Source organism: Pezoporus occidentalis, unplaced genomic scaffold, assembly GCF_034315485.1.
Source record: "Pezoporus occidentalis ecotype Australia unplaced genomic scaffold, CSIRO_AGI_Poc_V1 ctg4, whole genome shotgun sequence".
Taxonomy (NCBI): domain Eukaryota; kingdom Metazoa; phylum Chordata; class Aves; order Psittaciformes; family Psittacidae; genus Pezoporus; species Pezoporus occidentalis.
In genome coordinates, this window is record NW_026915724.1 from 5,378,112 (window position 1) to 5,386,866 (window position 8,755).

Here is an 8,755-nt window from a genome sequence, read left to right on the forward strand (position 1 = left end):
AGGCCTGTGCTCCTCCTATACCACAGTACACAGACAGTATTGCTGACGTGACACAGAGTATTATCACACTTTCAAGCCAGGCTTCTAGAGAATACTTTGGGTTACTGACTATTTTAATAAACCAGAGTTAATTTTAGAATACATTATTGAAGTTTTTCATTGTGGACTGTTTTAAACAATGAAATCACACAGAAGTAATTAAAAACAGTACTTTTGTATTAAATAGTTATTATACTGGTGAGTTCCAAACACAGAAAGTCCAGGAACATTGGGCTTACTTAGAAAAATGTTTTCAGTAGAAAACCATAGATCTGGCACAGTGTATCAGGCTGCTATTTCACACAGTGCTTCACAGAGTATGGAATATCTATAAACCACCCACTCTTCAGGACTGATAACATTTCACATCATCTTAGTGCATGACATCTCCGTATGCCAGAGAGTGGTGAAGTGGGTTTATATCTATGTTGACTTTAACCTGGCTGAGGGTGATTCATCTCATTTTACTTTAAACATGTAACTGAAGTGACTTAGTAATCTAGATGCCCTGCACCTTAGGTTGATTCGATTTTGTGCTGGTGCATTAGGATTCACACCCCTAACCTGCTTCTCTCCCTCCTTCCACTGAGCCTAGCTTACCTCAGTGAGGTGCCAAAAGATACATGGGATAAATGAAATGAAATTAAAATATTGGATGGAATTCTGAAAAAAAGTAAGACCACAATTATTAAAGGAGAATGTCTGCTAACAATAGAATTATCAGAACTTAGTTCCTCTGATGAGGAGAGTTGATTAGACTTTTATTAACATTGATATTTCAAAATCTTCAACAGGTATCAGATTCTTTTAACCAGAGGAGAGGGATGCACACATACATTACCTAACATATTCCACCCCAATGACACTTGCATGAAAGAGCTCCCAGCAGCCATTTATTATGTGATAGTAATTTTAACGTAAATCTTTACTATATAGTTTTTTCATAGATTTCAAAAGCGGGTTTATCTAAGCCATAGAAATGCTGAAGAAGGGAAAATCAACCTGTGTAATACTGAACACAGTAGAGGAAGAGACCATAATTTTAGAAACAATATGTAAAATCTTCTCTCTCTTACACAAAAAAGAATTTTAAATCAGGAAAGGCTTTAAAGTTCACTGAAGGCATAATATTGTGAATGGTATTTAAGATCTGAATTCTGCTAGAGTGTATTTTCCCTTCCACTGCAAAGTTTCAAACAGTGCAATAAATTTCCCTCCTCTCCAATTATACTTTGTATGCACTCAACACAAAGTTTAGCTGCAACCTATGCAATCTATGCCTCCATACAAAAAGTCATACTTTTCTTAACTGGCTACTGTATATGAAAGGCTACCATATACTAAACTTTTCCCTTGCTACATTCCCTTTTCCTGCCAGAAATTTTGTCTGGATAGAGCTTAAGGATTTTGAAAATCTGCCCAGAAATTCCAGATGTTTTCCAGCCTGGCTGGGGTAGCAACACTGCCTGGGACACTCTGGACATTCAGAAAACTTGATTGTGTCTGCAGTGGACATGCACATCAACCCTGAGAGATATGTAAGATATGGCTGGGGTTCTGGGAATGCATCTGTCAACAGTGCAGCTTGTGCTCAGGAGATAAGATGGACAAACTGCATCCTACCTCAGTCTGCAGGATTGCTCTTGTACTTCACACTTAAGATGACTTGTGCAATAAACCTTGTCTTGCCAACCTTTCCTCAGCTTGGCTATTACATCATTGTTGAGGAGATGTAATTTGATTCCCATCAGTTTGAAGAACTCAGGTTACTCATTGCACAGAATATGTTCAAGGCTGCTGGCTTTTCTGTTTAATATCATCTCAAGTCTCTTTAGATCTAGGCCTTCCAGCAAGGACATCCAGAGCCTGACAAAAGCAAGAGAAAAGTCTCCTAGGAATGATACTGTTAGTGAAAAAAATGTATTTTATGTTCATATTTTCTGCAGTGGTCTTTCTGGGTCAATAAATTGTACCTTTGGACAACGGGCCTGAAAAAGGTTCTGGCTCTACTTTATGCCTACTGTCAAATGCAGCTCTTATTTGATATCGTGGTCGGCTCATGAAAGTCAAAGTACTTTCCCATGTGTTAGGCAGAGTGAAATCCAGGATGTGGATGTTCATTTCAAGGGACTGTATACATGTTTTGACTGATTCAGTTCATAAGATTTTGGACTCATACAAAACATTTATTCTACCTTCATAAAGATACAAACATACACATTTACTTGCCTTTTCCAGTGCCACTTTGCAGAACACAACATCAGGCTTAATCTTGAATTGTTACAAAAGATCTTAGCAAACCTAAGTTGTTCAATGGATGTAGGGCCTTGTGTCAAATCTTTTATATACTTCTCTGGATAAACAGAGAGAAGTGGTTTAAAAAAAAAGGCATCTGACAATAACTCGTATTCTGGGAAGTTACATAAAACAGGAAACATGCCAGTAAAGAGTTTCTTCCCTTTTAAGATGTGTCCAAATTAAAGGACAATTGCCTTGGTTGACCAGAGAAAGATTTCTTTGGTAGCTTGCCCACAAAAACAATCCAAGAATAATGAGTGCAAGTAGCTGGACAATATTTTTCTAAAAACCATTGCTTGAAAAAACATCATGGTTCTACAAATGACCAGCATGACTTTATGTTCTGTGTTTAAATAATCCAGTATTCATTTCCCTGCTTTCCTTCTTTCTGATTGTCCTTCCATGGCAATCTCCCTGTGGTGGGAAGATCATGTATTTCAGTACCTCTGTGAAAAAAAAACCAAACTTATCTTTCTTTTTTATATAATAAATTAGTCCAGGATTCTTTATTTTCATTGTAGTGCTTTTGGCTCTGTGGTGATGCAGTGAAACTCAGTAACTTTCTATTTTTATGTCTTAGTGGATGTTTCTGCATGCAGAAAACTTCCTAACTTCTAAACATTATGGATTTGCTGGCTTTTAGTGCATTTCTTGACAATGTAATTAGTCTTTCCTCCAGCTTTCTTTTTATCAAGAAATGGCACCTTTTTAAAGGAAAAGAGAAAACAAAAACAAAACAACCTGACTTGAGGTCTCGGTTCACACAGAGTTTCCTTTGCAGTAAGGGTGAAGAAAGACATAGAACCTGAGTGACAGGTATGTTATCACTTGTATGAAATGGGCTACGCTTCCTAGACTCTCCCAACACAACTGTTAATAGCCTATAGCACAGGAACAGAACATTTGTATTTAAACAAATCATGGGTTACTTGTTTCATGTATCCTCTCTTGTTGGACACTCTATTCCTTTGCTTTTTATTTGCTTTTCCTCTTTATAGTCTGTCATTTTAACCAATATATCTAAAGGAATTTGTAATAACCTCTTTGCATGCATATAAAAAACAAGTATTTTTTTCAGTTATTAAAAACTACTTTATGAAAAGAAAATTCATAATGCTCTTTGGCATTCCATCCTCCTTACATGGCTTGTAAGACATCAAGTATTTCTCTCGCTAGTCTGTGGAAGTCTGCAAAAACTGGGAAGCTGGCAATCAGGATCTGATATAAGGCACCCAGCATTTATAGTTTTAATCAAATTTTAAACATTCCAAACTGATTTAGGGTCTTAAACCAGAAAGTATTGCTTCGGAAACCTATCAGCTACACTTAAGCAAAAGCATATACAGCTTTTTTGTTCAGGAACTGAAAAGAATTGTTTCTTTTTCTCTTTCTGAAGAAAATTTCCATTAAATCTCTAACGTGAATATTATTTTAAAAAATGGGTTTATTTCCTCAGAGAAACAAAATTTTCTATGAATATTTGTCACACAGTAGCTATTTTCCCCTCTGAGGTGTACCGACCCTGGCTGGGTGCCAGGTGTCCCCCAAAGACACTCCCCTCCTCAGCTGGATGGGGGGAGAGAAAATAAGATGTCTCATGTGTTGAGATAAGGACAGGGAGATCATTCAGCAATTACTGACATGGGCAAAACAGACTCAACCTAGGGAAATTAATTTAATTTATTACTAATCAAATCAGAGTAAGATTATGACAAAATAAAAGCTAAACCTTAAAACACTTCTATCTACCCCTCCCTTTTTCCCAGGCTTAACTCTACTCCCAAATGCTCTACCTCCTCCCTGCCACCCTGCCACTGGTGCAGGAATAGGAGTGCAGGGTCCTTTTCATAGACCTTTGTGTCTGCAGATTCGTTTCTGTACTCACTCCTCTTTCCTGATGAAGTTGCACTTCAGTGGGGGTTTTTTTTCCCTTTTTAATTAGAGTTACTACCACCACCATTAATGGGCTCTGCCCTCTTTGGAGCTGGCTGGTGTTAGCCCCATCAGATATAGGGGAAAATTCTAGCAGTTTCTCACAGAAACCACCTCTGTAGCCCCCCACTACCAAAACCATGTCATGCAAAGCCAATACCCGAATTCCAAAATAAAACTGCTGTTATTAAAAGCTTACTGAAGTCAAAAAGCATTCAGTTTTTTAGGGTTTTTAATTGAAGACTAGAACTTAGATAGTATGGCATGGAGTTTTTTGATTTAGGTTTTTGCCAAAGATTTGACTCTGACAGCTAAGGGCTGTGTAGTTAACTGCTTTTAATCATATTACTCTCACAACTTGTGTCAGCATTGCCTAGAGCTACAGAAAGCTGCTCAGTATTGTAGAGACTGAGATTCTAGTAAACAAAAATCAGTGTAAAATATGAACAAAACTACACCAGTGTGGATTTAGACAAAAGGAGATGGGCAAGGGTAAATTCTCACCCTCTACCCTCTAATCTGCAAATAAGAGGGGTGAATGGATCTAACACAGGCAACGCTAATGGGCAGCAGTGTGTATGATTTACAGAAGCAAAGGTGAATGGAGGTGGGGGGGATCGTGGTAATGCAGAAAACAAGGAAGCCAGAGCCCAGCTGTTGTGTAACCATGGGCAACTACACGGACTCACAGGGAATTTCAAAGGTGCCAGCACAACTGTCTTTGGGGTCTGCCAAACAGCCAGATGCTGGTGTGGAGTCAATGTTTTAGACCATTTGCCATACTGTTTTCAGAATTCTACCTGATCGTCTTCCCAGCTCCTTTGGAAAACCCAGTGGTGTGCTAATTACAAACTTCATAAAAGGAAAAAAAAGAAGTCCACAGTACGCTTAGTGTATTTACAGAACTTCTGCTGAAATGCAAGACAAAAACGTACACTGTTGAAATCAGTATGTTAAAATTAGTGGGCAATGTATAACATTCATGGCCTCTTTGATTAAAAATGAAATTCCTTCTTTCTGTAATATCTAGGGATTTTCATTAAGCAAAATGAAGATCTTAAGGACAGCTACTAAAAGCAGCAGCTGACATTCCTGTTGGTAGAGCTATACAGTGGCCTGTGACTTATTTTTTCCCCACTTCTTATTCCTAGTGAGGCAACACATATCTGCCCCATATACTCTTCTTCTGAAAACCCTCTGACCACTGGAGAAATATGAGAATCCTGTAATAATTCGTGGTTAAGTAGGTCTGATGAGAAGGGTAAGCTGAAGCTATAGATTTCCCATTGGTAGATGCCTGTCTGTTGATTAGACATAACTGTGTTTATATTTCCATCTCTTCCAGATTAGAGGATATAAAAGCAGTCACCTGTCAACCCAATCCAGCAATGAAATTCAGCAGCCTATTGTCCCAATCACTGCTTTCAATCACTCTAAACGGTCTCCAGAGACAATCATTATTATAGGACATGTTCCTAAGAGTAGATAAATGGAGCTCAACCTGCCAGCCTGCATAGGGAAAGATGGACAGTCTTGGCCAAAAATATGAAAGGGCCTGGAGCTTTATTGACATTTACATCAAAAATAGTTAGCAATGAAAGCAGCTGTTGTGGAGAGCTTTCACCACAACGTGTTTGGAATATGCTGTGAATTGAAATACAGACCTCCTGACAAGCAATTTACCTTCTGTCATTCTCCATGTGCTTGCAGCATTACTGGGTACTTGCTGTGATAGCCCACTTAAAGCTGCACATGTGTACAGTTTGGATGAAAGATTAACTGCAATTTGAGGCAGGAAGTAACGAATTGTGGAGTGCCATTCATAATGGCCGACATTGTCATCTGCAGGGTGACACCACAGCAAGAAGGTGCCTCTGTTGTGACGAGCTTATAGATTCAGATGTCATTCATCCTAATGAAGATCTGCCTACAGTTCTAATAAGCAGAGTGTGAGACAGCTCAGGATTACAAGCATTAATCTGCCTTGTTTGTTGACATTAACATGATGACTAAAATGCCATTATGCAAGAAATTCTTTCTAAAGCTATTAAAAAGGGGCACTCTTAATGTGAGTATTACAGCCCAGAACAAAAGACGTGCCAGGAGTTAATTTCTGTGTTTACTCTTGTCATTTTCTACACCGTATTGATTTTTTTATTCCTCAAAATAACTTATGTTGCACAAAAGTTTCTGTTATTTCATGAATATAGTACCACTTATTGCAGCTGAAATACAACCCACATGCTGGTTTCCCCTAGCGCAAAACGTAATCCATTAACCCCCAGTGATCATAGCAGGTTGTGTTTAATGCAAATAACAATAGGATAAATATTTAGCTATCATTTTGTGAAAACAACAAACCTGAATCATGCCAAGCTTACTTAAAAGGAAGACTTATGCTAATATTTAATTTAAATAATTGACCTAATATGTAGGTAGATTGGATTTTCTTTTCAGCCATACAAATAAGCCATTTTCAAGCTGATGCAGTGCTCTTGACTATGGGTGTCAATGGAGACCTGCCAAGGCTGATTTTTCCAAAGACATCAAGTCTCTTACAAGTCATTATCAACGGGAATTGAAATAAATCTGTGTGTAAATCTGTGTTTAAAGAGGGCTAGAAGAAGGATATTAAGGGGTTTGATCTTTATCCCTGCAGAAGTAGATGACATATATAAAAATGGATTTGTGTGCCTGCCTTTACAACTAAGCTTAAGTATCATTTGCTATCTAAAAACTGTATTCACTAGCAAAATCCAGGCAGCAATCTAGTATCTCAGATAAGGGCTAAAATATTTTCACTGTAGATACACACCTAAGACACACAGGTTTTAAAGGACAGTGATGCAGATGGGAGATTTCTTTGCACTTGTACATGCTTCAGCATCTTGGTTTGTTTTTTGTTTTGCTGTTTGTTTTGGGGTGTTGGTTTTTTTTTTACACCTAGTTCTTAAAACCAACTTGAAAATTCTTAATTCTTAATTTATGTAAGACACATTTCACCAGAACATAGCTATTGCTATTTTTGCTGTCTGGATGTGGAACAAATTACACTCCTCAGTAAGAAATTTGGGTTGATGGTAGGTTAGTAAAAGATCTTCTAAAAAAGTTAGTCAAAATCTAGTGGCAGCTGTTATCTTTGTGTCGGTGGAGGACAAGGTGAAAGATTTATCTTGACATATGTTTGCCTATACATCAATGGATAGAGGTGAAGCAGTTTAAAACCGAGGAGGACCTAGGAGACGTGCTGAGGGACAATTATTCACTGTGCCTTCTAAGTCTTTTATATCTCTGCAAATTGGACAACATTAAGTAGTCATATCTACCACAGTCCAGCAGGAAAAAGAGTGGGAAGAAAATCCATGCTATGTGTGGGACCATTGTAGGCTGCTTCTAATGAGAGCTGGGAAGTGGGATCCTTATTGTAATTCTGTGACTTAGTGACTGAAAGCTACATGCTACAGCAAAGCTAAGCATGGATTTTTGTTTTTCCTTCTACTAAGGAAGTTTTTACTACTAAGCCATGATACCTTTAGAAAGGTCCTTCTGTAACACTAATATAAGGATATCTAGAAGGGAAACTAAAATTGCCAAAGGGTGCATTTATTCCATGGGATATCCAGGTTCCTCCTGGATCTGGACCTGGAGAATGTGGCACTTCCCTTCTCCCCTGGTCCTGGAGCAGAGTAGAACCTGACACGTGGGGGGCTCAGGTTCATTGCATTTCCTCTGTTTGATGGGGCCCTAATTCCACCCCCAGGCCTCTGTGGGGGGTCAGGATATTTGGTTTGGTCTCCAAATCTCCCTGTGGATGAGTGGCTTTTTCTTAGAAGGTGAGAAGATGATTTCAAGTCTTCTTGAAGGGGGGTTGTGCTGAAAGGTTTGAGCTGCCAGGCACAAAGCTCAAGTGTGCTAGGGACTAGCAATAAGGCAATGAAGAAATCCCAAGGGGGGAGATGGAAGCTGGCCTCTGCCTTCCCCTCCTTGTCTAGGTGGGATATGCTCTGAGGGTCTGAAGCACAAGGCTGCACTCACACAGAGGCATCCCATATGGCTTATTGTCTTCTACATCCCTTTCATGGTATGACTCCCTTGGCACCACTGACAGGCAGTCCCTCTTGGCTGTTTCAGCTGGGTGGGACTTCTGGATCAGCTAGCACTGACTCCCTGACATATTTCTGACTAGAGATATGCTCTGTCCCAAGGGGAATGTACCTCAAAGAGCAGCTCCTCGTCCTACCCCCTGCACCAGCTACACACCTCCGGAGCACCAGATGCATACAGCAGCTTTCACGATGTCTACACAGTGGGTTGGAACAACAGAGTACTGAACCATTTTTCTGCTCGGTTTGAACAAGGCAGCTATTCATTTCTTAAGCCTGCATCAGGTAGATGAGGACAGCACAAAATTAAAATTTCAAGTCCTTCTGAGAGAATTTTCCTCTTGCAAAACACTGTGGTCCTTCATGGTGGTAATCTGGCTGTT

At 39.2% G+C, this 8,755-nt stretch overlaps 1 long non-coding RNA gene across 1 annotated transcript; it reads left to right on the plus strand.

Moving 5' to 3' along the window:
• Window positions 1–1,958: 1,958 nt before the first annotated feature.
• On the plus strand, window positions 1,959–7,388 carry LOC134171249 (uncharacterized). The gene is made up of 2 exons (XR_009967556.1): window positions 1,959–3,153; window positions 5,615–7,388. It is a non-coding gene; the product is annotated as an uncharacterized LOC134171249 (long non-coding RNA).
• The last annotated feature ends 1,367 nt before the right edge of the window (window positions 7,389–8,755 follow it).